A 26,642-nucleotide genomic window follows, 5' to 3' on the forward strand; every position below is an offset into this window, starting at 1 on the left:
AGTGTGCCTGCGATGGAAGGCCTGGCAGATCTGGATCAGGTCACACAGTGCCCAAGCAGGATTGGTGACAGAAGCTACTGGGGCACAACCGTCTCATGACTGGCCTAGTGGCTCACTGGATGTGCAAAACAGACGACGAGAAACACTGATAAGATTTGCATTCATGCTGTGCTGTCTCTGAGTACTGCAGGCTGCTCTTACCCATTATTCCCAGCTAGCTAGACCAGCCCCCAGACCCTTCCTGTTACTACAGTACTGGGTATAAACTGCACAGACAGCCCCCCCTCTGAATCCAACCATTCAGGCATTCTTCACTAATGGACTGCCAACATGTTAGTGATGGCGGCTTCACGGTTTTTCCTGCATCCCTGTTATTTCTCCACTTAATGAGATCGAGATGCCAGGTGAATAAAGCTGTGGCACATTTAGCTGCATTTACAACCGCTTTTTTCAGGTGCAACACAAATATCTGCTCTTGGCACTGCCTCTGTGTCCAGTGGCCCAAGGGTCGCAAGGACAGATTTAGGGATAGCAGAGAGGGAGCCTGGGGTAGCGGCTGCTACCCCTGGAAGCCCCCAAATGACATCCCTGGAGTCCCGACAGACATGATCTGTAATTTTGTAACAGTTATTTATACTAAGGACCGCAGGGTTTGTCGAAAGGATTCTTGGCTGCACAGCCCATGGCTTCAGCTTTGAGCTTGTGTGTTTTGCCACCTGATGATAAATCTGTTGACCCAACGCAGTCTACAGCTTTTCAAGGGAAACTTTTAGTTTAGTTCAGTTTGTTTATTTGTAAAGCGCACAAAACCCAGAGGTATCTAGGCGCTTTTACTTAAGAGATTGGTTTCAATGGTTACAGTGATTCAGTTACAGAATAGGAAATGTAAGAGATGCATTACAAAAATGTGGAAAGTGCAAATATATCATAAGCCATGTGCAAAAAGAGAGGTGCAAGGTGATCACATCCATTGAGCTTGACCTCATGTTACAAGGCCACAGCACACACAGAAGCAAGAGTACAATAAAATGCTAAATACATGGTGCCTACCCCATGTTGCAGGGTGGCAGCACACACAGACGCAAGAGTCCAATACAATGCTAAATACATGGTGCCTTTATATCACTGGTCATCTGTCATGCTCTGTTCTTGATATTATTATGCAAAAAGATAACAGCAGGATTTCATTTATCCAATATTTTTATCTATTTCACAGTGTAGTGGTATAATTGAATTGTGATGTTTTCATTGAAATGTCATTGGGCCTCATTACACGGATGGCGCCAAGGGATTACCGGCACCGGTAAGGGCACCAATGCCGGTAATCCCTTAGCGCCATACTACGAGGTCCCTCAGCGGGTCCCGTCCTTAACGGCCAGACCACACGTTAAGGAAGGGACCCGCTGAGGGACTTCAGGGCAAATAACGGAACCGCTAATAGCGGTACCGTTATTTGCTCCTTCCCCATTCCCATTGAGCCCTATGGGGGCTCAAATGGAAATGGGGAAGGGCCTTGGTGAATGGGGAATTACCGCCCCACCAACCTTGGAATGGGGCGGTAATTCCCCCATTCACCAAGGCGGACTCGGTAAAATACCGGCGGCAACCATGGCGCTAATAGCGCCATGGTTTTCGCCGTCCGTGTAATGAGGCCCATTGTCAGTAGTGGTGGGGCGTGCGGAGTGGAAGCTTTTCAATTGGCAAATTGGGTAGCAGAAACTGATTGACAAGCGGTCACATTATTCGGTGCTCCAGAACACAACTGACCATGCAAACATGTTTGTAGAGCAGGAGGCTGTTTAACTAATGTTGAAGGGAGAGGCAGTTGGGTAAAGCAGTGTATGCTGGGAATGGGGGAGAGCTTCGCTCCAGCATAAATACTGAGGTTCCAGTTGTGATTTGGGAACGATAAGGAGTGAAATAATTGATTGAGACCTTGAGTTCTGGGAAAGGTGACAAGCGGTAAATGTGGGACAGTGGGCCTCATCACGACTTGGGCGGTAAATGTGGCAGATTATCCGCCAGACCTAAATAGCGCTAACGCCAAGGCACCCGGCGGATAATCCGCCAGATCACGAGTCATCGTGCACGCGCCCCGGTCCCTGGCGTTAGCGCGATTAGCGCAAACCCTTAAATCCGGCGCACCGTGCGCTACCGCCACGTCGCGCTCATAGCGCGCGGGAAACACGTCACCACCTTAACGGGAAATAAAGCGGCGTCCATCTTGGAAATCACAATCCGTCGGATATCACAGCTACTGGAAGCCATCCACACAATCCAAGGCTGGAAAATGAGTCAAGAGCGCACTAGGGGCAAGTCTGCACTGGACAGGGTCAGGAAAAGCAAGTTCAGTGACCAGGAGCTTGAGGTACTTGTGGAGGAGGCACTGACATACCATAAGGAGCTGCAGCAGTGGAAAACCAGTGCCCATCGTAGAGGCCAAATATGGTGATCTGTAGCCCAAAGGGTCAGTGCCGTGGGGCGCGTGCCCCGGGATGGGGAGGACTGCCGCAAGCGGTTGAATGACCTGCGCGTGCGAGTGCAAGGCATCCTGTCCCAGCACAGGAGTGCAAGCAGGGCCACAGGAGGAGGGCCACCACCACCCCCACCCGACTTCACACCATGGGAGGAGAAATTGACGGGCCTGATTGACATCGGAACCATCGAGGGCATTGGTGGAGCGGAGGTAGGGACTGGCATCGACCCAACGGCAGGCGAGTCCCATCCCCAAATACATGCATCTGAATGAGAGTGAAGACATGTGTCTGAGGCACTGCATACACCCGTAAGTGAGGCCCACATCCCTAAAACGGTAGTGCTGCCTAGACGACCCCGTACGTGCAGTGCATGAATGACAGGGGCAGGGGATAGACTCCCATAGCCATAGGACAGCTACGTAGAGTGCTACTGTGCATCAACACAACCACAAAAGCCTGAGCGTAGTCCACCCCAACTACGCATTCCCATGCAGTGTACCTCCATGCACATCCACAACAAGCACCACATGGTGACTGAACAGAATACAAGTTGAGTGCGTCATTGGTACTGTTTTCAATCACACTTGTTGGCATGACCTGCATCATACAAATGTATGTAGCATTGTACTCAAACCACCCCCTATGTAGCCCACAGGCACACGTCGATCCCAACAGCCCAGTGATGATGGGGAGGAGGCCACACCGACAACGTGCCCACAACACCGTGCCTCCACCAGCACCAGCACCCCACAAAGATGCCGCACCCAAGGGAGACAACCCAGGGGGACACCCACCTCACCCCAACGCAGCCCCGCCAGACAGCAGCAGCAGCCACATGGCCGCAGGGAGGCGACCGGCAGCTCACCCCAAGCCCCCATCCACAGCCCCGATGCCGAGAGAGAGAGGTCTGATTTGGAGCCCGACGTGGGAGCAATACCTCCACATGGGCATCATGCCGCCGCACTACACTCTCACAGTAGTAGTGATGGAGAAGGGGTGTCAACACCCCAGGGAAGCCCAAGCCCAGGCAGACAGCAGGCAGGGACTCACCATGTGCCTGTGCGTCGCTGCAGCACACCGCAGCCAGATGTGGACACACCGTCCAATGGGAGGCCAGAGGACCAGCAATCTGAGCCAGGCAGCCCAGTCCAGGCTGGTGGCTTCTCGCCATGCAACCCCCTCCCCCCCCGACAGCACCCAATTTGCGGCCCACCACTTGACGCACCAGGGGAGCCCTTTGTCACTGGGGCAGCAGTCATGGGCCGACTGGACATCATCGAGGCCAAACAGGCACGTGTTGAAGCCATGGCAAAGGTGCAGAGCAGGCACATAAAGGCTGTCAGTCATTCCATCAGGCATGGGTGCAGATACTTGGCGCGGGACAATGCGCGTACACAGCAAGTCGTACAACAATGCACCGCTGCCCTGACAGGCTTTGGGCAACGAATCCGCGAGTTCACAGAGGCAGTGTCAGCACTTGCAGAACAGCAACGCGAGGCCAATAACCTCATGTGTCAGCACATGATGGCCAGTGCTTCTGTACCCTCTACTTCCACCACACCCACAGAGGGTTCACTAGAGCCATCTCCGAGGCGCCGGTCCGTGCGCCACCTGAGGGCACGCACACCGGAGGGGCCTGGGAGAGGGAAGCGCCCGCACCCATCCTAGTGGTGCATGGCATCATTGTTGTTGGCCTGATGAGGCAACTGCACAGTTGGGGGTTGTACACTGGGGGGAGGGGGGATTGTTGGGTGTTGACTGGGGGGAGGGGGGATTGTGTGCTGGGTGTTCACTGGGGGGAGGGGGGATGTGTGCTGGGTGTTCACTGGGGGGAGTGGGGTTAGTTGGACGGAAAATAAATCACGTTACAAAAATCACAATGCATGGACAGTAGTGATTGTTACAAATGCAATTTAATGTTGAAGTGACATATTTACAATTTACCCATTACCCATTTCTAAAAGAATCCATCAATCAATCCCTGTCTGGCCAACCTCCCCTCCCTCAGCCCAACCCTTTGTGCATGTGCAACACCTTCTGGCACTTCATCGCCCTCACTACCATCCTCAGGTGGCTGCACATGAGCATCAGGGGGCAGTGGCACATTTCTGCGACAACAGATGTTGTGCAGCATGGCACATGTCAGTACAATTTTCCCAACTTTTTCTGGTGCATACATCATTGCCCCTCCCGTGCGGTCGAGGCACCGGAAGCGTGCCTTCAGCAGTCCAAAAGCCCTCTCCACGCAGATCCGGGTACGGCCATGGCCAAGGTTGTATGCCCGCTCCGCCGCCATGTGTGGGTGACGCACAGGGGTCATGAGCCACGTGTACTGGGGATATCCAGAATCACCTGCAGGGGAGAGAAAGCCGGTATGGGGACAAGGTAAGTCCAGTGGGTGTACAGAGCCCTGTCATCAGTGTGATTTTGCCATATTTGTCATTTGGCCTATAACATTCTGGAGTGTGCTGTCCTACGGGCACGATTGAATCAATGGGGTACTCTCCACTTGGTACGCCTATGTTTCTGTATGTAACAGTACTCATTCACTTGTCGCAGGATAAGTGGGCCCTTCCATCTACTACTGCTTGACAGAAGTGGCTGCCTCGTGTCATTGCAAATCCATTTGGCTACAGTTGCATTTGCTGCTCTTCACTATTCTGTACTGTTCTCCATGCATTTCCATGGCCATTTTGGGGACAATGTTTGTGGGATGTGTGCATTGTCATTACTCGGCCTACTTATGTGTGGAGCATTCGTGGATGTGCCAGCTCATGGTTTGGAATTTCCTTGCTGTCAGATGGCCAGGGTGGGATTTCTGTACTGTGTCAGTGTTGGGAGCCATGGTGCTACTCACACAGGAGGCTTTGTTGTGGTGGGGCTTCCATATGTCACTGTGCCGCCACATGTCTTACATCCTGCATGGGTGTGTTCTGCTGTGTTGGACATGTCCAAGGTTCATCGTGCAAGGTGCTTGAATGTGTATGCTGCAGTGATGCTGCTGCCTATTGGGAATTATGGATTCTGTGACAGGCACCATCAGTTGTGGATTGACATGCTTTGTGGTATACATTTGTACTCACCCAGTAGCGATGTGTTTTGGCCTCGGTGCCTTTCCATGTATGCTGGCAGGGTACTGTTGCGTAGGACCATGGAGTCGTGGGTGGACCCTGGGTAGCGGGCACAGCAGTGGCTGAAGGTGAGGTCAGGACCACATGTCATCTGCACGTTGAGGGAATGGTACTGTTTACGGTTTCTGTAGGCAGCCTCATGTGCCTGGGGTGGTACAAGTGCCACATGTGTGCAGTCCAGGGCTGATATTACATTCGGGACTTGGGCAATGGCATAGAATTGACCCTTAAGCCGGTGGACCTGTCCCTGTGTGGCTGGCAATGCAATGTGTTTGTTCACATGATTCAACAGTGCATCAAGCACCTGTCCCAGCATGGCACTGAATGTGGACTGGGCCATTCCATGCATCATGGCAACGGTATGTTGGTAGCTGCCAGTCCCAAGAAATTGAAGCACAGACACGAGCTTCACTAGGGGAGGTACTGCCGTGCTGGTGGCTATGCAGCTGCATATGTCACCCTGGATTGTGTCCAGCAACTGGGTGATGGCTGCCCTGTCCAGCCGATATTCTGTCACCAACTGACCATCAGTCAGGGCCCAGGGCGTTGGCCTGACCCTGGGGATGGCTGGCCGCCTTGCTGGTGCTGCTCTCCTCCTCCTTCTCCTCATCCGCACTGCCCCCTGCACTCCCAGGGCCCTGGCCTGGTTGACTGGCCTCTGTTGCTTCAGGCGCAGCAGGTAGAAGTCGACATCAAGGCTCCCGGCTCCAAATGGCAGCCTGGTGTTGGGGTGGGTGTGTTGTGCATGGGTGGGTCCTTTGTAGGCCTCTGATTTGCATTGGTTCCACCTGGGCCCTCATTGCTGTCTCCTCCCTGCTCCTGCTGGTGTAATGGTGTTGGGGAGGGTGTGTTGTGCATGGGTGGGTCCTTAGTAGGCCTCTGACTTGCATTGGTTCCACCTGGGCCCTTATTGCTGTGGCCTGTGTTCTGTTACCTCCAGCTTTTTGCTGGAGGTATTTTTGGTGGATTATCCGACACTTTTCTGGCGCTAATAGCGCTTGCGTCGGACTTGTGATAGCCGATGTTTTAGCGCTAATGGTTCCTGGTGCTGTTATGGCCGGCGCTTGTACAGCCGGCTGTCCTTGCGCCGGCTGTAATGGTGCCGGCGGTATTTGGATTCGTGATCCGACGGACCCTTAAAATCGGCACTTAGAGCGTTACCGCCGATTTTAAGGTTTACCGCCCAAGTCGTGATGAGGCCCAGTGTCTGTTGGCCAGTAACTACTGATGGCCTGGTCTCCTGTGCAGGGCGCTATAGAGATCAAGGGGCTCCAGGGGTGTTCTCGAGTGACCAGTAGTGAGGCCTAGAAATCCTGACATGGGATGGGGGGGGGCATTTATGTCCGTCTTTGACCTAGCTAGCTCGGTGTGGTTTTAATCAGACTGTGCGCACGTCTGGTATTGAGAAACCGGATGTGTGGCTGTCATTTCCTGCTGCATGTTTGGCCTTTTTAATTTGGGCTATTGGGTTAGCTTCACCTATAAGCCGAAACTATTGCATTAGTACAAAGCTTGTAGGTGTTTGGTTATTTGCCCACCCAATGTCTGCCCAGGGCCATGCTAATCCCTATGCCCATTCCCACTCAGTTCCTGCCCCTCCCAAAACACCTCATGGTACTCTTTCAGCTTACTTTAATCAAGTCTTACCATCAAACATTGTGCTCATAGTGCCTGCCTGTGCTTTTTCAAAGTCATTAACTCTCAGTCTTCTGAGAGTTAATGACTTAATTGGAGTTGTAAACTGGCTACTGGTGTAATACAAATGTCTTAACCAGGTCTGCCTTCTGCCACTCGATTTATAAAGACACTATGCATGCCCTTCACTGAAGTCCAGTTAAAAACAAGCATTGGCTTGCTAAGAAGAATTAGGTATTTGCTAGGCACTGCTATCAGTGCTCAGGTACTCGCACCATTTTGCACCTGCTACAATCAATGGCTAGGTCATACCACTATGGCACTGCCTGGCAAGTGCTGTTTCCATTCCTGCAAAAAAGCCCAAACCGTTGGCATTGCCAATGCTTGTCTTATTTTTCAAACTGATTATGTGTTTTATTTAAACAGCACAGGCCTTGTGAAATTTTTGAGCATCTGACCGAATGGGCAAGCAAGAAGTCTCTTGCTTTCAACCCACAATGCGTTTTGGCAGCAAGGGAAGGGGCTTTATGTCCCAAGCAGTATATACAAATAAACCTAATCAATCCAGCACCTGCGAGATAGCACAGTGAGAGACCTGATGCTGGATTGTTACTGGCAGGTCTTCGGTTCGATTCTCCAGTAGGGGAGAAGTTAAAAGAAAAAAAAACAAAGTAAAGGTGACTCCAGCCACAGGCATAGTAAGGGCCCCCAAAGCCCCTGCAGTTCGAAGGGGCCCCGCCACACCAGGCCTAGGAGGGGGCCCTGGCCCAGTCCTCACCCATCCAGGTGAAGACTGGGCTGGGGTTCGCAGCACAAGAAGGAGGCGCATAGTAGGGGTTGGAGCAGAACATGGCATGTGGCATGTGTCATATGCCACATTCAGCTCTCCCTGCTTCCTGGTTCCTGTCTGTGAGCAGCGCGGAGGTGTGGGCCTGGAATGATGCACCAAAGCTGAAGCAAAATCCGGTTAGAAGGCTGTGTATTTTGCATATATATATATATATAGGTGCGTGTAAGATGTATGTATGTGGTATGGGTCAGTGAGTGGTGGCTGAATGAGTAAGAACGTGATGGTGTTTGTTTAAATGTTCTGCGTGGGTGGGTGCATGCCTGTGTAGAGAATGCAGTGTAAATGGATGTGAGAGAAGGGTTATGGGTGAATGAATGGTGGGTGAATGCGTAAGAAAGTGATAGTGTGTGTTTAAATGTTCTGGCAGGGTGCGCGTCTGTATGGATAATTCAGTGTGAGTGGATGTGAGAGAAGGTGTATGAGCAACTGTGACTGGTGGGTGAATGGGTATGAGTGTGATAGTGTGCGTTTGAATGCTCTGGGTGGGTGAGTGTGTGCCTGTGTGGAGAATGCGGTGTGAGTGGATGTGGGAGAAGATGTATGGGTGAGTGACTGGTGGGTGAAAGGGGATGAGTGTGTGAGTGTGTGTTTGTATTTGTGTGTATGGCCCAGGGAGGCTGGGGCTCTCTAGAGCTTTTTTGACACATCTTTAATTGACTTGGCATGTTTTACTGGTATTTTCGGCCAAAGCCAAGTTCATGTGTGTTATTACGTGGCTAGACTGGCATTTTGGTGCAGCCAATCTAGCCATTGCTTACTGTGGCATGACATTTATTACTGGGCATCTTTTATAAAGCAAGCATGGTAAGTATTACATTGCTACACACAATATATGGGTCACACCTGTATTTTATCCTAGAAAGGACACCTACTCTTGATTTAGGCTGAGACACTTGTCGTATTTACAGTTTGGAAACTCAACGTTTGGAATCATCAAAAAGAGTTCGACTAAGTTGTTTTTTAGACAGCATTTTGACGCACTAGCTTTTTTTGTGGATTGATGCACTGTTTCACACTTTGCTGTATTTTGTATGCAGACGAATTATTGAAAGATACATCTTTAACATATGTGAATAATGATGTACAAAAGTAAGAATAAAATGATATCTGTTTTTTAATAATTCACAACTGTATTGAAATTTGTGCATGGAAAAAATTATTGAAAATAACAGTGTGCCACCAGATTTATTGTCAATTCTTACCCAATATAACATAACATGACTAAAAAATGAAAAGCATTTCCAATTCCAACATAGCTTTTTAAACAATGAAATGTGTGGATGTATTTCATTACCATGTGAGTTGCATTTAGTAGAAAATGCAGTATGGACAAAACATACTATTTTAAAAATGGAAGACGCATTTCCAATTCCAGCATAGATTAGCCAATTGTTGTTAATACATTTAAATTCAAAGATACATAATACAAAACAAATATGATTCTTTGCAACAACTGTGAGCTGTACACAGATACTAGATTAGGTTCCTATAGAAACCAATTAAAACAAACCATGTCAAATATAATGTAACAAACTGTATAATATGACAGTCTCAAGTAACTTCATTTACCATTTTAAATAGTAAAAGTAAGTGAAAACATGTCCAAACTGGTTCCAGTTCCAATGTAGGCCAGTCTAGACTCATAAGAACACTTATCACGCGTGCTTCATCATAGATGCTCAGTTAATAAAACGTCATGCTAAAGTAAGTAGTAACTGGGACGCTACACCGAAATGTCAGCATAACAATGTAACACTGGATACAACAAACAACTGGAGTAGGTCGCCCTGCCCATATATCACTAAGATGGACACCACTGTCTATTCATTCCTTTAATAATTGACAATAAATCTGGTGGCACACTGTTATTTTCAGTAACGTTTTCATTTTTCCCATGCACAAATCTCGAAAGAGTTGTAATGTACTAAAACACATATTTTATTCTCAAGTTTGTACATCATTATTAACATATATAAAAAATGTATCTTTCAGTAATTGGTCTCCAAACAAAATACAGCAAAGTGCGAAACAGTGCAGTCTTAAAAGCAACGTAGTCAAACTGACTAATATAGGGAACATGGATGGTACATAGCTGTGTTCAATACCACAAATGCATTTATTTATTTTTATTTATTTATACATTTATAGCACTGCACGTAGCTGGGGGCACCTAGACACTAGTAACAGTGTCAAGACAAAGGAGCAGAAGTGCAGTGTCGATCAGTTGAAAAGGTGGCTTTTCAGTTTCTTACTGAAAGTCAGGTAAGAGCTTTCAGTCTGCAGGTGGGGTGGAAGATTGTTCCAGTGGGTGGCAGCCCAAACTGGGAAGCTTGCTCCTCCTGCTCTTTTGCGGTAATATCTCGGGTTTTCCAGGCAATGTTTGTAGGCAAAGTGCTGTGGTCTTGTGGGGGCTTGTCTTTTGATCTTTTGGATAAGGTATGATGGCGCGAGGCTGGCTAGACATTGGTGACTGATAGTGTTTTTAATTGTATTATTTCCCTAACTGGGAGCCAGTGGAGGGATCTCCTTGTTTCAGATACATGGTCATGTTTACACAAATCGGTGGCTGCTCGGATGGCATTGTTTTGGACTACTTGCAATTTATTTATGTTTTTCTCTGAAGTGTCACAAAGTAGGCATCTTGTCTCATGGTCAATCAATAACATGGGTACAACCTTTACCATAGGTCATGCTCTACATTCCATGTATCAACACATTCTATTCACTAGTGTTGAAACCGATGTTAACCCTTTTGGGAAACAGTCGCTCCCCGGATGACATAATATGGACATCAAACCTATGTCTCAACTTATTTGTGTGCCGACACTTAGTGTTTTGGCCCTAAACGATGGAGTACACTCATCCGTGCTGTCTCCTTAGCTGATCTAAGGGGCCTTTATTTTATTTTTTTGAATTTGTAAAGCACGCTACAGCCCAAGGGCATCGAAGCGCTGTTGCAGTCATATGTCTTAGTTACAGAACTTAGGCTTGGCTGATGGTTACAGTGAGCGGAGGCCTAGTTTGCAAATGTCTTAGTTACATAATTAAGGCTTAGCTCGTGGTTACAGTGAGCGGTAGCCTAGTTTGATACTGTACAATAATGCTTATACCGGACGTTTATGGCAGAAACCGTTCAGTGTTATAGTTAAACAATACAGTTTTGACAGCTTTCCTGAATGCTGTGTACAATATTTCTTACGAGCAGAGGGAGCGAGTTCCAGTTGGTGGCTGCAATGACAGGGAACCTGGCTCCTCCTGCCCGAGCTCTGAGGGTCTTGGGGATGGTGATCCTGTTTAAGTAGGCTGTTCTGGTGGGTCTGTCTGAGGAAGGCTTGGCAATTCTTTGATATAGGTAGAGGGGAGCGGTGTTGTGCAGGCACTTGTGTGTAAGTGCAAGGGTTTTGAGCATTATGTGTTCCCTGATGGGCAGCCAGTGGACCAGTTTTCTGGTTGCTGAAATGTGGTCACGTTTGGAGATGCTGGTGGCTGCTCTGAGAGCATTGTTTTGGACCTGCTGTAGCTTTCTGATATTCTTGGCTGAGGTGCCAGCCAGGAGGGCATTGCAATAGTCTAGCCTAGACCTGATTATTGCTCTGGCTATGGTAAGGCAATTCTGTTTTGTTAGGAACGGCATGGCTGCTGCGATCAGTTTGGAATGGTAGGCTGCGGCAGATGAGATGGCGTTGACCTGTCTATCCATTGAGAGGTTCGAGTCTAGATAGACCCCCAGGGCTTTCACTGCATGAGAGACCGTGATGGGAGTGCTATCAATCAAGAATGAGTTGTACTTTAGGTCCAGTTTCTTAAGAGTACCTGGTGAACCTATGAGTAGGATCTCCGTTTTATCACCATTGAGGTACAACCAATTTTCCGCCATCCAAGTTTGAATCTCTGAGTAGATGGAGTTGTTACTGTCAGCTTTGTAGTCACCCGTAAGGGGGGTGAGGATCTGCATGTCATCAGCATAGTTAGTATATGTGATGCCACATGCATCCAGGAAGTTAAACAGAGGTGTCATGAGTAGGTTATATAAGGTGGGTGAGATACATGACCCTTGAGGGATCCCACACTTAATGAAGATAGGATCTGCACGGGCATGGTCTGAGAAGACCTTCACTCTTTCCTGGAGAAATGATGTGACCCAGGCTGTGGCTTTGGGAGAGAAATTGGCAGCAGAGGAGTGGTGGTTGCAGAGGGTTTCATGGTTCACCAGGTCAAATGCTGCTGATAGGTCGAGGAGCAGGAGGAGAGCTGGTTTGCCTGAGTCCCTGAGGTCATCAATCTGTTTTTTTCAGTCCAGAGGAGCAGTTTCGGTTCCATGGCCAGGTCTGAAGCCAGACTGCCTAAGGCCGAGTAAGTTGTTGGACTCTAGGAAATTGTGAAACTGCAGGGAAGCTGCTTTGTCCAGGATTTTAAGTAAGAAGGGGACCGTGGTGATAGGCCGATAGTTTGAAGGGATGGTTGGGTCAAGTGTTTTTTTTAAAAAGCGGTCGTACCCAAGCTTCTTTAAGGGATGCTGGGACTTGGCCAGTCGAAAAGGAGGCATTTATGAAAGCCGTAATGAAAGGTGCTAGGGTGGCTATGCTCTCTTTAATCAGCACGGGCTGGGAATAAGGTGTCTCCTTTCCAATTAGAAGATATACCTCTTAAGTGCCAGGCTATTATTGAAGTCTATGTAAAAAGGACGAGTATACTCGTCCTTGGCACTTAAAGGGTTTTTAACGGATTTGAGTAGTGCTGACACTTCTAGCTCATTCATTTCCTTAAAGGAGAAAAGAGGAGCTTTGGTAGGTGATTTGTACTGGACGATGGAGATAAGTTTCACTAACACTATCTGGTGATCAGTGATTTTATTCTGAAGCGAGTTCAGCTTGTCCACAAACAGTTTACATTGAAGTCAATTCCATGCACTTTTTGGACTGGAGACCTTCAATCCAAACTGAATCTTAGTGGGTGTTCCACGAGAGTGCTGGGCTTATTCATAATGTTTTCAAAGCATTTGGTTGGCCTTAATTTCTTTGAGGAGTCCTCCACCAACAGAAAATGATGTGCTTGTATTCTTGGTTGCTATCTTCTCAACACTGAAGATGTGCTTTTTTATATATTACGCTCCTCTGGCTTCAAACATATAAATAGTTGCAGAAAAACTGCATTGCTGCGTGTCTTTTTGGGCACCAACTTGGTAATTATTGCCAAGAGGCATCCATCCTTTCTGAATGCATTTCCAGTTTGGAAACTTCAACGTTTGGAATCATCAAAAAGAGTTTGACTAAGTTGTTTTATAGACAGCACTTTGATGCACTTGCACTTATTTTTTGGTTTGATGCTTGCTGTGCTCACTCGCTACATTGTACAAGTAAATTAATTATGTCCCACCATTTTATAAGCCCACTAGCTACTCTCTGTCAGTTTGTCAGCCCAACAACCAGCAGCAAGCAACTGTATGGCTAGTGTGGCAAACAGGGAGCTAAGCTGCTGCTTAAATACAATTTCTCAGTCCACAGCAAGTCTTTGGCTGTCCTGTCCAAAGGCTTTTTTCTTTGTCTTATATAAGTTAGCATTACTGGATGAACGTTCACTTTTTGGAGTGGCAGTATAGCTACATGTTATACAAGTATTTAAAAATGATTATGAGCGGTATAGTATGCAATATTAACGCTCGAAAGCGTGACGCAGTGCGTGCGTTCATATGATATAGTTATGTGTTGTCTAAACTTGCCATGGGCTCTACCCTGCACGCCCCTGATTGCATCATACTGTAATTCACTCCACCTCGCCTACATTCTCCCATTGATGAGCAGATCTGCCCCCCACCCAAACATATTACAGGCCCGAGGCCGACAAACCATGAGTTCCTTGAAAGTCTTCCATGCATTCCCACTCATCCAGCACCAGAATGTCTTTAAGCTCAAATGCTAAAATGCAAATCTTCAACAGGATATGTCGAGTACAAATTGTTAAAAGAACTTGGGTTCAAAGAAATTCAAGATCATGTTTCAAAGGATGGGCCCAAGTGAGAGTTCCTCCAGCCGCTGTGACACGAAAAACATTCTCCTGCCAAAGCCTCTGGCACATTTTTAATTTTGAGCAAATCTGTATAATGGATGTCTTACACCCCAGAGCCATTTAGATTCCTCCTTCTGATGCACATACGACTTGTTATTTGCAGAAACGACGCTCGGCAGTCACTTCGCTCTAGTTTTTTGTTAGTACAGCGGTACAAGGGTGTGCGGGGTAATAACACTTAATAGAGGCCGCCTGCCCCTGGGCACGCGTGCGGTGGCGTCAGAAGCTCCCCATCCCGCTTATGTGCTGAGAAAGAACATGAATGGGGAATGAAAGGAAAGCCACACGCAGGGCAGGTGGGGAGGAGACGGGCTGGATAAATGGGAGGTAATCCGTCGGGAAGGAAGGGAGGTGATGTACACTGGAGGGCGATGATTTCATGAAAGGAAGGGAGGGGGCGGAAGAGAAGGTTGTGGCGCTGGGCAGGAGGTGACCTGCGCTGAAGGGCGATGCCAAAGAGCGAGTGGAGGTGATATTGATGTAAGGATGGTGGCCTAGAGGAGGGGCAGGCAATAGGGATGGCACGCTGGTAATGTGGAGGGAAGGAAAGCTCATCTAAGGGGAGTGCTGCTGCAAGACTTTCAACACCATTCTACAGCATAATGCTCTGGGAGATCTCCCTCCGCAGGCCACAGGAAACTGCACTGCACCCAGTGGTGGAAATGGAAAAAATGTGGTGGGGGATCCCACAAGTGCGGGTGGGGGAGGAGTTGGGGGAAGAGGAGGCGTGGTCTAGAGGGGTCGGGGTTGGTAGTGGTCATCCGATCAGATAAATACTTTAAAAAAAAGTGCCCACAAAGGCAACATTGCCTTTTACCAACGGCAGGCTCCGAAATTTCAATCTGAGGCGGGGCCCTGTGGGGCCCACTAATCTCCCCTGCCAGCCCCGGCCACTACAAGAAAAGGATTTTTTTCCGAAGCCTGAAGCTCTCGCTCGTGTGCGAAAGCTTCAGGCTCCAGAAAAAAATGCCTTTCAGCCATAATGGTGGCGCCGCACCTGCGAGGCATACCTTTAAGCAGGAGATGCCCGTGGGCCGGTGCCACCATTGTGGAGAGAAACGTGAGGCCGCTGGAAGCTGAGGCCGTTTTCCTGAAGACTGAAACTCTGCGAGTTTCAGTCTTCAGGAAAACGTCCTCACCTTCCAGCAGCTTCACCCCTTCAGCCTTAATGGTGACGCTGCCCCTCCCCAGCTGCCGAGGGGAAGCGCCACCATTAAGGCTGAATAGGCGAGGCGCTGTCCCCTGCCAGGCAACCCAATAGAAAATAAATGCAGAGATCAACACCCTCTCCCCTGGGGAGAGGGTGTTGATCACTACAAAAGGCTGCCTGACAGGGGTGCCAGTAGCCCATTGAGCCGGGGCTCTCCAGGGGGGCGTGGCCTAATGGGCCAGCAGGACGCCTGCAGTTAGGCCAGGCCCCCTTGATGAGCCCTGGCTTATTTTGTTGTGCCAAAAAAAAAAAACCACAAGGGCAGCATTGCCTTTTACGCGGCTCTGGCGTGTAAAGCACAATGCTCGCTACATGTACAACTGATTCCTTTCAGTTGTACATGTAGTGAGCATTGTGCATTACACATCAGTGCCAAAGCCGCGGTAAACGGCAATGCTGCCGTCGCGGACGCTTTGTTTTTTTCTTCTTTCTTTTTTCCAGCGCGGTTCTTGGGCTTGGGCGGCTGACTCTGGCCGGATCCCGAGATCCGGCTACACATCTGGTGCCGGATCTCGGATCCGCAGAGAGCCGGCCCAATGACCAGCACTGACTGCACCATGAATGTGCAAATAACATGAAATGGCGGCGTTGCGATAGACCATTGTCGCGAGCTTCGCTCTGGACACATCCATGACCTCCTAACTTTGCAACCAGCAGCGCGTGACTGTTTAGTGTATTGCTCCACGGCCTCCACCCAGGGCCGGCCTTAGGGTAGGGCGGGACGGATGGCCGATTGGGGTGCCATAGCCCCCCAGGGCACCAGCTCGGGGAGCCTTTCAAGGGCTATCCAGAGTTGGCATGTTGGAAGAAGTGTCCTTTTCAAATTAAATGTGCTTGCGGGAGCGGGCGCATTTAACAACAATAGGGTGCCCTAATCATCTTAATAGGCTGCTCAAACACCCTATTGTTGTTAAATGCGCCCGCTCCCACATTTAATTTAAAAAGGGACGCCTTCTCCCACCACTGAAAAGAAACATTTGGCGCCTCCACCACCCCCGCACACCAATCCGCCCCAATTGACATGGGGCGCAGCCGGTGGGCACCAAATCGTTCTTTTTCTGCCCGGGGCGCTGCCGCCACTAAGACCGGCACTGCCTCCACCAAGCTAGTATAAAGGTCCAGAGGCACTAGTTTTTATGGTTCCACACTCTTTTACTCCATATTCAACAATCTATTTGGAGAGTCCTTGCTGTCACTGGGTGCCTAAACTTACCATTCCCTGTGCCAAGCCCTAATTAGAACTATTTACTCATGCGCAAAACATTACTGTTAGGTCAGATTTGTATTTTTGGGAATCTGTTTGCTACCCTTAGTTGTCCCCTAAAAATGTTCTTTCCTAGATTTTTTTTTCTCTCAGAGGAACTTCTGCTAAATTCTCGCTGCAGCTGCAACTCATTTTTAATGTTCTGCCCATAGAAGCATAAATAGATACCCGGGCAGAGTTGCTCACAGACTACCTAATTTGGTCCCTGTGTGCGTTTTCTTACCCAGAAGCCTGTTGCGGAATAAGCTGGGGGCAACTATGTAGGCGCCTTTGACTGTACTCTCGGTACCCTTTCTACAGCGTTGATGGCCCAGTGCCCCTACATGGCACAATTCGTACCAAAGCGTTTTAAAAGCTTTGTGGTCTCTTTTATTATGGACTACGAGGAATGGCTAACATATCCATTCGCCTGCATAGGCTCTTTGCACAACCCATAAAAGCACATTTTCTCCAAGATACCCCAAACCTCATCTGAGTGTCTGTCAGAGAGAATAGAGTTTGGCTGAATGGCTGGCCACTAACATTTTAAAAGGTGCACATTTATGGATGTGCGGGCAGCTCTGACTTTTTTCCCAGTGTGTCTGTAACTTGGGGGACCTCAGGTCATTCTACACATCTGTTTCCTGAAAGGTACCCTGAAAGAAGCTGGAGATATGGGGCTTCCCTGGGGATGCTTGTGTCTGGCTAGACTTCTGAATCCTGACCCTCCTGATGGTGAAGCTCTGCCTCTCTGTGCTGTGGAATCATGATATTCAAGCTCTTCCGCAACTCCCTTCCCCTATTTCTTGCTGGATCTGATCCTCGCCTGGAGGCTGCTGGTGCGCTCCTGAAGCTTCCTAGACTCATGCTACTTGCTGTACCTGTGTGAGTCCCGGCTGCCTGCCTGGAACTCGAGTGACCAGCTGATGCTCTGCCGAATGTACCTGCTCCTACATGGGACATCCTGACCCAACCTCTACAGCTGCTGCTCATTGAGGGACCAATCCTGCTGCCTATCCCGGGTCTGCACCAGAGTCTCCTGTGACCTGCTCTAAAGTGTCACCACTGGGCTTCCTCGCTGCTGCTGCCATGCCCTCATCTCTGTGGGTTACCTGATGGGGGTCCTCCTTTGCCATTTCCTTTGTCCGTCCACATCCCAAAGCTCTGCTTACAGATTTGCGGTCCAGAACCGGCACCTGAGCAAGTACCAGTCATGATACCAAAAGTGACCTCTACACCCACAACTCCTTCATTTTACATTTAGCACCCATCACCCTGAGTAGCCTTCCCCAGATCTTCTGACATCCATATGGTCGCTGGCCGTCTCCTTCAGAGTCGCTGAGCTCTGTGTATGCAGTCCTTTGTCAAGCACCCCCAAAATAGTCTATTTTCTTTGTTGGGCTTGTGGTCCTGCCCTGCAATCATCTACACCCAAACCGCTGGTTGTTGATCCGAGGCGTTTTTCATTTCTGGTGTTATCTGCAAGACATCCCAGACTAGTGGCTGCCATTTAAACAACTCATTTGACCAGGAAGCAATATTTAACTACACTTGCACCATAACAGGAGCTTACTTAACGGTTTTGTCTCATTGAACTCAATGGACAAGTGTTTATAAATTATCTGAAAACCCATTACTTTCCTGATAACTTGTAAATGTTATGTGATTCGATATTTAACGACCTTCTATGGATTTATATTGATTTTTAATATCTTCCAAACAACCTACTTTATGTTACCGATTGTAAAAGTGTGAGATAGTAATATTAAATATGCTTGAGACTCTTTTAGAGTTGTTACAATATCTTCTTTATTTGTATTCCGTGAGGATAGCGGGGGTAACCCGTTTGTCTTGGAAGCAAAACAACACAGAGCTCATGGGTTCGAATCTTGGTCCCGCTCTTAGAGGCTGGTCTCCAGCATGAAGCGCGATATGAAAGCTTGATTTTTATTTCTCAGCAATATAATCTAAAACATATGCACAAGAAGGTTGTTTGCAATCACACTGTGCACACAAACAGTGGTTTAAACAATTGATTTGCAATTTAATCGGAAAGTAATGCAGCCTGACACGTGTTTCAAGCGGAGGGCTCTTCTACTGAGGCTGCATATTGATCATACAATTAAATTCTAAAGTACAAAAAGAATTGAGTCATACAGCATCGTAAAGGCCCAAACACAAAAAACAAGGCAAATACAGTGGTTATTTCAGACCAATAGAGTTGATCAATTAAAATCACAGGTTGTCATCGTATTTGTGCATAAAATACATAGTGACAAGTATACCAATTATGAAAAAGGGTATGCGGCCAATGTAGTATGCATTGATCCAATGCGCAATCGATGCAATACATTTTTTTAATAAAGAACAGCTACGTTAGCAGTTATTCCAATGTTGGCCATAGAGTCAAGGGACATATTCGTTGTGGTGGTCAATCAGACCGGCGCAAACCCCGCCTCCCATACAACGAAGAGTAACAAGAGCATCATACCGGCAAACATTGAGGAATCAGACAAGATAGATCGGATTTATAATTTGAGCAGTCATCCAGTCTCTTCTGACGAATGGTCTGTCCTTAACAAAGGATTGTCGTTCGCCCCTACTGGATTCAATGAATTTGTCCAGATCCAAATTGATCTGTTAAAATTAATTCGCAAACTAAAATTAAAAAAAATACTTTTCTACCCAAGTTAAGTACTTTAAAACTAAGCTCCACATACCCCTTCCTTCGGACATCACATTACAAACCATGCTCAGCACACATGTGCTCATGTCCCTCGAAGAATGTGAAAATGACCCCACTATAAATGTCATGGGTTTACTCCAAGATCTGAACATCCAACAGCAAAGTTTGAAAATAAAAGAATTATCGACTAAATCGAAATTTGTTCCTGTGTTTCCTAAAGATAATCTCATTGATACATTCCATCAAGCAGTATTTAATGACATTCATAGAATGCAAGACACTTCCAAAAAGGAAGACTACATGCAAACACAATCTATCTGACAAAGAGCAAAAAGCTTTGCGCAAGCTAGCATCCATCGACACATTAATTATAAAGGAGGCAGACAAAGGGGGCAATGTAGTAATTATGGATAAAGTGGACTACATTTCAATGGGACTTGACCACGGGTTGCTATGAGATACTGGCATCCAACCCTATGCCTCACCTACGTGCAACAGTAAATTCATTAGTGTCCAAATGGTATACATGTGGTCTTGTAACTGATGTGGAGAAACAATTTCTAATTGTGGATGGCCCAGTGATGCCCACAGCCTACTTCCTGCCCAAGATACATAAACCTTTTGATAAAAATACCGGAGAGGAGACCCATCTTGAGTGGTGGTGGGGGCATCCTTGAGCCTATCTCAATTTATATTAATGAATGTCTTACACCTTTTGTAAACACCATCCCTACATTTATTCGTGATACCATGCATATTTTGCAAATACTTGACCAACTTCCAGTGCTACCTAATCTGTTGTTAGTGACGCTTGATGTGAAAGCTCTGTACACTTCAATAGATCTTCAGCAGGCAGTTGCCAGTGTTGATTATATATTTCGTGAACATTTGGCTTAATTTTTCGAACATATTGAGATGGTTAAAGATTTGTTACTATGCACGCTTTCTAACAATGTGTTTCTATTTGACAACACTTATTATAGACAGCTAATAGGCATAGCGATGGGGGCTATCTATGCCCCAGCTCTAGCAAACATCTTTATGCACCACTATGAGCAGCAGTTTGTCTTTACTAATGCTACGTTTCTACCACACATCTATATGTGGAAAAGATATATATATGATGTGATTCTGGTATGGAATGGGTCTATTGATTGCTTAAATGAATTTGTGATTTGCTTAATCTCCACATTTGCTTAAATACTAACAATTGGGGTATTCAATTTACGCATACGTTCAGCTACACCAGCATTAACTTTCTTGACTTATCAATCAGCATTTCGGACAAGAGCTTTGTAACCAAGACATACCGAAAATCAACCTCAGTAAACGCAGTCTTACATGCCACTAGTTGCCACAAGAAATCAGTTACATCCAATATACCCAAAGGGGAATTTGTTCATGCCAGACGCAACTGTTTCAAAAAAATGAGGATTTCTATGAAGAATGTACATTGATACGACAAAGATTCCTGGCAAGAGGATGTGATAACTGCATACTTGACAAGGCCGAAAAGGCGGTTAAATGTATGAAGAGAAGGGATCTGCTCACTCCTAATGTACGTACACATACTGCACATAGTCAAAAACTTAAATGTATCATTTGTCAGTTAGAGATATTACCCCATGGTTGGACTCTGCACCTAATTATATCTACACCAAGGCTGGCAATCTTAAGAACACTCTCCTTTATGCCAATTCAACAAAGCAAACATACTTGGTTACATCAGCCACTCAACAAAAGCTTTCACAAATGTGGGGGGTGTTCGATGTGTGCCTTTGCATATGAAACTTCCGAAATTGACTTTGGACATTTGGGCACACACAAGGTTAATTCCGATATCAATTGTAATGCAAAATATTGTGTCTATTGTATCGTATGCACATGTGGACAGCGTTATATTGGCAGCACTATTCGTCTTTTGAAGATTAGAATAAGGGAACACCTGTCATCTCTTGCTAGACTTGATTCCAAAAATCCGTTGGCCATCCATTGGCAACAAGTCCACCAAATGGACAACAAAGCATTGATAAAATTTGCAGGGATGGCAAAACTTTCCTTACCCCAACGTGGAGGCAACCTGGTCCTTAAATATAGGCAATTGGAAGCCCGCCTTATCTGCCAATACCGCACTGCAGCACACGGCCTCAATACGGACCATGAACTATCTGTATTTCTGTGATTGTATACCCATGAATTTAATGTTTTGTATTCACATGTAAAGAACTTTGCATTTGAGCAATTTTGTCCTCCATCCATTGTTGACCACCCAATTAGCTCAGATGACTCCAAGTAACTAATTTGGATTGCCATTGTAGAGTTGAATCAACCAAGCATGCATAATTAGCACATAGGGGAACCAAACACTGTAATTTTGCAATAAGCAGCAATTTTATAACCGTTCAATCGTGCGCACTGGTTGTTGATGTGACACTTTTTGCCAGTCAGCATTGCAAGGTTCCTCTGAATAATCTCCTTCGTAATTGCAAAGAAGAGTAAAATAGTATTTTTGCAACAAGTGGTAATGTTTCTATCAGCCAATCGTGTCCACCAATTGGTTATGTGACACTGTTTGCTGGTTAGAATTGCAGGGTGCCTCAGCATACTTTAATTTATCATTACAAACACAATGGTTTGCTCATACGAAATTTACCCGGGTCAATTCTATGCCGTGCCTTCGCTTGGCACATGACCAGGGTTCAAGTATGCTACTGTCTTCTAATTACATTGCTCAATTTTTTTCTTTATCTGTTTAGTATATTTTGAATCGCCATTTTTTTCGGCAATACAACCTCATGTGACTCATACAGGCAACCTGTCGCAAATCGCGCCTTAAATGCACACTTTAATATAGAGTTCATTGACTCCTAATTCATTCACCGCAACAGCTAGTACACCCAAGATGGCGGCTAGCAAGGGACGTGGTGCCGTATATCTGAACGGCACTGCACATCCCTCACTTTATAAAACTCAGCATGAGCCGCGCTTAACTGGCTCCAGTTCCTTACCTGTAGCGTAAACGCTGGTAAGCACAGCTATTTTGCACTGACCCCTTGACTGCTCAGAGGGTCTTCGCGAGTCCATCTGACCGTCCAGACTGTCTCAATTCACGCGCTAATTAGAGTGTTTGTGTTTTTTTCTCCTCTGCTTGGCTCGAATGATTGTCTACCAATTGAACATTTTACACAATCTGCACCTTCAGCCAGACACTAAACTTTCAATACAATGCCTGCCTTGCAACAGCATTAATATAGGTACGTTCATATTCACGATTGATTACTATTTCGAATTAATGTATGCATTCACTCTGGACGGTTCATTAACCCGCTCTAATCTAAGAAATTGCTAACGCAACTCAATTCCATTTGCAGTGGAGCCAATATTACACCAATACATTCCTTACTCACACTTAATAATTTAAAAGGTTACCTCTTTTTACCACTACCTGGCTTTTTGTCTCTAAATATGAGTGTCTTTTATTATCAATTTGTGTCCTCTTAGTGATCTGTACCGGGAGTTCAAGACCTCAAAGTACAACCATATGATTCTATTTCAACACATGTCTAATTGTATGGCCAACATTGGAATAACTGCTAACTTAGCTGTTCTTTATAAAAAAGAAATGTCTCAATTTATTGCATCGATTGCGCATTGGATCAATGCATACTACATTGGCCGCATATCCTTTTTCATAATTGGTATACTTGTCACTATGTATTTTTATGCACAAATACGATGACAACATGTGATTTTAATTGATAAACTCTTTTGGTCTGAAATAACCACCGTATTTGCCTTGTTTTTTGTGTTTGGGCCTTTAATATGCTGTATGACTCAATACTTTTTGTACTTTATAATTTAATTGTATAATCAATATGCAGCCTCAGTAGAAGAGCCCTCCGCTCGTAACACATGTCAGGCTGCATCACTTTCCAATTAAATTGCAAATCAATTGTTTAAACCACTGTTTGTGTGCGCTATGTGACTGCAAACAACCTTCTTGTGCATAATTTACCCAGTGGGTAACTTGGCAGATTCCCACTACCAGGGACGCTTTTATGGGAGGGCAAAAGGGGCACTTTACTAGGGCCCCCACCTTGGAGGGGGCCCCACAAGGCTGCCTGATCTGAAGAAGTAAGATTCCATTGTTCACCAGTCTTAAATAGCACACGTCAGGATATTTTATGGGGTGCTGCCGAGGCTCTAAACCCATTGCCTTTCTGTTTTGACAAGTACATTCTGCCTTGATCAACTCATCATGTATTGCTTTCTGTGTTCACTGTGGCATAGTGTGTGTGTTCCTTACGGCCTGTAGCATTCTTTCCTTCCTGTGGGAATGATGCTGATCATGTGCAATAGGAAACAGTGAAATGCATATTGATAAACTGAGTTCAGAGGTTAGCTCAGTGCATCAAGTACCCATTGCAGAGATATGTGTTCATATGCAAAATTAGAATATCACATTCCAGCAAGGCTGGCTGAGCCTTTCCTATGTCTGAAGTTTATAAACCTGCCTGCATATGTACTTGCTTTGCAGAACAACATCTGCTACTATCAGCAATGTTCCTGCACCAGATAGGGGTTGCTATAAAAACTAACATATCATTCATATGGTGACGGTCTAGAAATTGATTTGTTCAGATGGGGTGTTGTAAAAACCTAGGCAATCGCCTCCAATCATGTCATAAACTGTTAGTCCAAGAGGTGAATAAGTATCCAAATTCAAGACATTGGAACAAAAGCGTTCATGCTTGTATCATGGATTTGCCAGCAGACAATACAGTGATCCTGGTCAAATCATCTAATATATTTTACATTACTGTGCTATCTTCTGTGAGGTTTGCCTACTTGCATGCTGCTCGTATCGTTTAGCCCATTACTTGATCTTTCTTCTTATGTAGGCCATTTGGGTGGAAGGGATTGGGCGACAGAAGAGAGCGGACCAGATGTTGCAGGCCTCAGGCAAGCATATTTTAAGGTCTGCTTGTTTGACAAAAAAAGGTTTGCTTTTTGGTAAAGGTCAAAGGTTTTTATGCACGTTTATAAATGAAAATGTCACAAGCCATTGTTTTGGAAGTATTTAAAGCTTTAAAATACAAAAGACCAACCCAGATTACGTGCGTTAAATCACATCGATTGGTATGCTGGTTCTTCTATATTTCACTTTATGATGGAGAGAATTAAGCTGGAACCATTCCAATTTTGCATATCACCCTTGTATAATATTTTGTTTAAAAATGGTCATGTTTGGTAATGTGATTTGTGTACTTTCCAAGTCCGATTTTATACAATTAGATTGTTTTATAAAACAAAGTGTTCAATTGCAGAGTTGGCACAACACATCCCAGCTTCACCCCTTAACCAATGTGTGATCCTGGGCATCTCATTTAATCTTGTATTGCCTAACCTCTCAATATAACCTGTCCCTAAACCTTTTAAAATTGTCAGTCCATCAGAGTGATTTCCTTTTCATGGTATGATCTTCATAAAAGACTTATTCATGGTTTCACAGGCTATAGGGTTGGTTCCACTTTAGTGGTGAGCATATTTATATCGCACACCACAGGCATTTGATCTCTAATGGCAAAACTATGTGAAAACCATATCCCACTTCTAATCTCAGTCTGTCTGGATAAAGGCACCTTCCTGGTAGCTTCTAATCTTCATCCACTATCCATGCTACAGTATGTGTAGCTTTCTCCTTCCTTCTAATTGGTCTCCTATATCCATGCATGAGCATGTTTGCATTCTGTGAGGCAGCTAATGTGAGTTATATGTCTATTATGGGTTACATGTACCTTTTACATACGGTCCTGCATTAATACTACAGGCTACATACCTTCCTGGATGTTAAAGATACAAAATTATCCTATATGTACTAGAACAGCAATCTCTTCATAGGCTGCTGATGTTGGTCTTCAAATGCTACTTGTTTATCATTCTGATTATAGCAAGAATGAAGAGGGTAAGGGGACTTAAAGGGAGTAAATGTGCTTATTATATGCCGCAAGACAGCATATCAATCTATAGCTTGTGAGCGCGACGTGTGGGAGGCGCGAACCAGCGTTCTTGATTCCTTAATTCCTTTGGTTTGGTGGAGGGGGGGCCCCAAAGATGTCTCTGCCCAGGGCCCCAAAAGTGCTTAAGATGGCCCTGCCGACTACTGCTCTCACCTGCAACCCAACCAAACCGACCCAATCTATCAGTCCTCGCGCTGAACCTCGCGCGTCCCTTTCTGCCACTCTCTTTGTAATCTAAAACATTCTGGTTACGACACATAATTTGCTTTATTTTCAAATGACGTTCCTTCCATGGATATTTCTTAAAGCATGACTTTATAATAAATAGTTTATTGTTCGGTAGATATACTGTGTGGACCTTGCTTCATCGTAGGCTTATGTATGAATAGCTGTTCCTTGATACAACCTCTCTGCTCTGCTCTACCAAGAGTGATGCCAGAATGCACTGCGGCAGTTACACCTGTGAGAGAAACCCTGTGCACCTTTTACAGGTTGGTCTTCCTGAACCTCTCACAGGAGCACTTCAGAGACAATTCCTAAGAATTATCTAAATTTCCTCTCTTTTCTTCTGTAGTAAAACCTATCCAGTTACAAAATAGGGAGAATCCCACCGCCAGTGCTACGACACTAATTACTAACACTGTTGCATCCTGTAGACCCTTCTATGTAGAAATACAAAGGCGGGGTAATACTCACACCTTTGTGAGAGGATTAACCTGGGCACCGAGGTACAGTGCCTAATCCCCAAATACATTTTTGATTTTGGCATTAGGTTTGGCAGTTTGTAAGTTGAGTACAAGTGCAGGGCTCTGTGTGAAATGAGCACTGTCTATGGAACCTCTATAGTGGTTTACTGTAACTTACACAAGAGTGTGTTGATAGTGTGTACATCCCTGTCCACCAAGACCACATCCCAGCCCCGTTGGTGAGAGCACTACCTCCACAGCATCTCACCCTCCTCTGGGACACCTGGTGAGAACACAGACTCGCATATTTGCATAATGCCAGTCATGTAATGCCATTGACCTAATCCCATAATGAGCTATGCAGCCCGACCCATCATGTTTGACATCATACATACAATAATGTGTGACATCACAATAAAATGCCACTTACCTGTTACAGAGGATTCCAGATCCCCCTCGTTGCCACAGCTTCTCAATCCTTTGGGACACCCCGCGAACCAACCGGAGAAGAGGAGCCACACAGTTCACATCTGGGCCTGCCGCACCTTGGAGCATGTGTTTGAACTCCTCCAGAAGTCCAGTTCCAGTTGACAATATAGGGCTGCCGGTGACTTACAGTGCACTTTGGAAAAGCGGAG

Source organism: Ambystoma mexicanum, chromosome 11 (assembly GCF_040938575.1).
Source record: "Ambystoma mexicanum isolate Mex_15411 chromosome 11, UKY_AmexF1_1, whole genome shotgun sequence".
NCBI classification, from domain to species: Eukaryota; Metazoa; Chordata; class Amphibia; order Caudata; family Ambystomatidae; genus Ambystoma; species Ambystoma mexicanum.